Source organism: Muscardinus avellanarius (genome assembly GCF_963383645.1).
Source record: "Muscardinus avellanarius genome assembly, chromosome: 2".
Classification (NCBI taxonomy): Eukaryota; Metazoa; Chordata; class Mammalia; order Rodentia; family Gliridae; genus Muscardinus; species Muscardinus avellanarius.
This window is the reverse complement of record NC_137787.1, coordinates 50,523,603-50,528,248: the sequence shown is the minus strand read 5'-3', so window position 1 is coordinate 50,528,248 and position 4,646 is coordinate 50,523,603.

The following is a 4,646-nucleotide window of genomic DNA, read 5'->3' as shown; positions in this document are numbered from 1 at the left end:
CTCTTTTTTCTTTTGCTTTTTAAAAAACCCCCCTCAGAGTTCTACATTCCCACTGCAAAGCATATGTTCTGATCTCTCAAGTTTCCCAGCGATACATCCATATCCACTGAATTTCTTCACATAGATGTCCCACTAGCACCCTAAACTCAACAGAGACAAAACTGGATACATTATTCCTACATTGCCCATACTCTATAAATTGCCCATATACCATATCTAGTGCCATCACTGATCACAGGCCCACTGGGCTCCTGAGGTCCGCTTCTTCCCCCTCAACTCCCAAATCCAGATATCGAATCACCTGATTTTGCGTTTTGAATATTTATTCGTGTAAATTTGTTTAGAAATTAATAAGACAATGCTGAAGTCTTAACTTTTTCCCACTCACTATGACCTGGATTATACAGTGTCAACAATTTACAGCAATTATATGCTTACATGTACCTTGCATTGTATCATTTCATCTTTCCAATAACTCTATGAGCTAGAAATAGTATTATTATTTCTCTTTCATATATAAGCAGATTAAAGCTCAGATGTGTTCAGCAAGTTGCCTCAAGTCACCTACATAAGTGGAAGGGAAGAGGTTTAATACTCTAAATATAATCTTTTAAACACTGTATCAAAGGAAAGAAGTAGAAAAACCATTAGCATTTAACTTGATAGTACTTTCTAGGAACAAGCTTGCCACTTCAGAGGTTTTAGGATGGGAATAAGTGGCACTACATCCAGCTCCACAGGTGACATGGTGTTCAATGCATTTAAAGAGTAGTACTGAAATGTGTTCAGGTGGCAAACACTTAAAAGTTGTGGTGCTATTTGGGGAATAAAAAGATTCTGATAAACACAATTTCGCCAAAAACTTGTTGCTGATATAAAACAAGGCTATATTGTGCATAAATATTCCTGCATTGTTCTCTATATATAATGTATATAAAAGACTTTTAGTCACATGAAATGTTTTAGCCATTACTGGGTTTTTTGTTTATTTATTTTGGTGATGTGCTAGATAAAAAAATGCTAGTAACCTATTAATTTTTAAGAACAAAGGTGTGAAAGAAAAAGGTTAAAATGGAAAAAATTACACAACTTTCATTTGAATTATACCTTATCGTTCCGTTTAAGAGAACAGTATCCTAGTCCAACTTGCTGAATTCTTTCATATGAGTTCCCATAATGAACACTTCCATGTGAGAACCACTACAATGTTTATTAAACATGTTAACTAAGAAAACATACATGGAGCCCGGTGTGGTGGCGCATGCCTGTAATCCCCGTGCTTGGGAGGCTGAGACAGGAGGATTGCACAGGTTCGAAGCCAGCCTCAGCTACTTAGTGAGGCTCTCAGCAACTTAGTGAGACCCTGTTTCCAAATAAAATATAAAAATAGGTCTGGGAGTATAACCCGGAGGTAGAAAGCCTCTAGGTTCCATCCCCAGTACACTAAAAAAAAAAAAAAAAGAAAAGAAAAGAAAACATACATGGTTTTATGGAAAAATAAGAATAAAATATAATAATCACAGGTAATGTATAATTTATAAACTTACAAAGAAGGGGAAGTTCCTTATATGGTTTAGACTCTAAAATTATAAATGCATGAAAAATGTTGATCCTTGTTACAAGAAAACATAACACTATTTTAACTATAGAATATTCCACATAATATATTTATCAACATAAAATAAAACTGTATGTATACACAAAAAGACATCAACAAAGTTTAAGAAATGGGTGACATCTCAAATTCCTATTATAGAATTTATTTTCAGAGCAACACATTGTGAAGAAGTTAGAAAAGAAAAACCATTTAAGAGCTACTTGTAATAGTTCAGCAAAAGATCTAGCTTAAAACGAGGTAGTGAGATACAGAGGGTATAATCTGAAAGATACTTAAGAGGACTTGGGATCTAACTCAGTGGCAGAGTGCAAAAACAAAAGGAAAAAACTGAGGTAGAATCACTTGGGTGTTTAGAGTTTGAAGAAAGATTTGGAAAGATGACAAACATTTTCAATTATGGTCCTAGATAGAAGGTAGATATTCATCTTTGTTTGGGGTTATATACATAAAACTATAAAAATCTCTGAGGAATGAATCATGGGTGGTATGCAGAGGTGGAGAATAGGAAAAGTAAGCTTAAACTATGAAGTAGAAACCCTTGTGTTGAATTCAAAGGGACCTGAGAAATTATCAGAAAGCTATTACTGAAAAAATGACATGATTGATGGGAATCATGGGAAATGGTTTTAGCTTCAGTGAAGCAAAAGAAATATTTGGAAAGCGTACATCTTGATTTCTTGACAAATGTCATAATAACTATTACCAACACAGTACCAAGAAATATTTCAAATAGAAAGGTAAATCATTCCGTAAGAAAATTTTGTCAGTATAGGTTGAAGGTTTACAGTATTGAAACTCAAACTGACAAGAGATTTTACATGTTCTAGTGAAACACTGACAAGTCTTTCTTTTCTTTTTTTTTTTTTTTGGTGGTGGTATTGGGGTTCTGGAAACCCTTCTTCCTCCGGGCTACACTCCCAGACCCATTTTATATTTTTTATTTGGAACCAGGCCGATCCTCCTGTCTCTGCCTCTCAAGTGCAAGGATTACAAGCGTGCGCCACCACACCCGGCCTGACAAGTCTTTTTAGTAGTTTATTTTGGAGGAAAACAATGTCTTTTTTTTTTTTTTTTTTTTTGCAGTATTGGAGATGGAACCCAAGGGCATTCTACCTGCGAGCTACACCCCCAACCCTATTTTTTATTCTTTATTTTGAAACAGGGTCTCAAGTATTTTGTCACAGTGACGGATCACTAACAAACTGAGTAAAGATGGAAACAAACTACATTCCTGTCCTCTAAGAACAACTAAAACAAAAAGGGGAAATAAGTAAAAGAAGGGGTAGACTGTGATAGTCCAGATGAAGAAGGCTTTACACACATATGCTCCGCACTATGCACACACAACATATACAGCCTAAATAAATTGGAGTCTTTGACTTTATCTTGTATAAGTTACTAAGTAAATAATTGCATTAATTAAGGAGCTGAAAGTTTTCTCCCTACGCAAAGATGATTCTTGGCTACACAATGCTGTTTAAAAAGTTCTTCGTGGGACAGAAAAATAACAGCATTATACACTTTTAAAAGATTAGTTTGGTTTGTACATATATGGACACCTTTCACTTAAATACCTTTTCAAACAATACCTACTTTTGTATTGTTAGGTGACTTTGAGGTCAGGCTGTCAAGATTAGAATCCCTAGCTCAGAGCCGGGCGTGGTGGCGCACGCTTGTAATCCCCGTGTTTGGGAGGCTGAGACAGGAGGATCGCACGGGTTCGAAGCCAGCCTCAGCTACTTAGTGAGGCTCTCAGCAACTTAATGAGACCCTGTTTCCAAATAAAATATAAAAAAGGTCTGGGAGTATAGCCCGGAGGTAGAAAGCCTTTGGATTCCACCCCCAGTACCACCCAAAAAAAAAAAAAAAAAAAAAAAAATCCCTGGCTCAGGTCTGAACATACTTTGGGCATCTTCTCCCTTTATGTGCTTAACCTATAAAAATGAGAACAGTAACAAGTCCTACTCAGTGTAGTTGTAGAAATTTATTTTACTTTGTGTGGTACTGGGTATTGAACCCAGAGGCAGTCTACCTCTGAGGTATACCTCAGCCGGATTTTTTATTTTGAAACAGGGTCTTACCAAGTTGCTGAGGCTGATCTGAACCCGTGATCCTTCTGTCTCAGCCTCCCAAGTAATGGGATTCTAAGTGCGCACCACCACTCCCACCCAGCTCCTAATTGTGATAATTTAAATGAAAAAAATGTGTGTATTCTACCAGTTTCTGGATTTACCAAATATCAAACTAAGTTTGACTCATTGTTTCGTTACTATCACATTATAAAGTTTATTTTTTGAATCACTAGGCACTTTCCTAGAGTTTGAAAAGAACCTGATAATCAAAGTACTTCAAAGGAGTTCAAGTGCCCCATTCACTGGGACCCCATTCCTGGCACTCTTCAAATGAAAGAAAACTTTTGCCACTTCTTCATAATCCTCTGTAGGAATCAGAAGGCACCACAATTCCTGCAGCCGACCAACCCTGCCCCGCGGGACCTAAGCAGAGGGTAAATGAGTAACCTGGCCCGTGGAGCAGCCTAGAGCTGCTGTGGCCGCTCCGCAGTCACCCAGGATGGTGATGACACAGTTAACCATGTACCCGAAACAACGGTGGGCGAGAGTTGCCATCCTCAGCAGAAGAGGAGAAAGCAGAGCAAGCACAGAAGCTCAGGCTCCCTCCTACCCGGGAGCCCAGCTTCACCCTCTGCGCCCCGCGGGCGCGCCACATCACGTGTGACGCGTAAACATTTTCCCACGTCCCGTCCCTGCCCCCTCCAGACCGGACGCGGCCGAGGCGCATGCGCAGCTCCGCTTCCGGGCGCCGCTCCTCGGTACCCACAATGCTGCGCGACAGCGACCTGTCGCAAACGCCGCGTTTCGGCGGCGAGTGAGCGAGTCGCTTTCCGTGCGCTGCGGCGGCGACGGCGGCCCCGTCTTCTTCCTCCTCCTCCTCCTCATCTACGGTGGCGCCAGATCCCTCGCCGGTGTCCATCTCCGCCTAAGCCTGGCCCGTGCCACCTGTCTCCGCG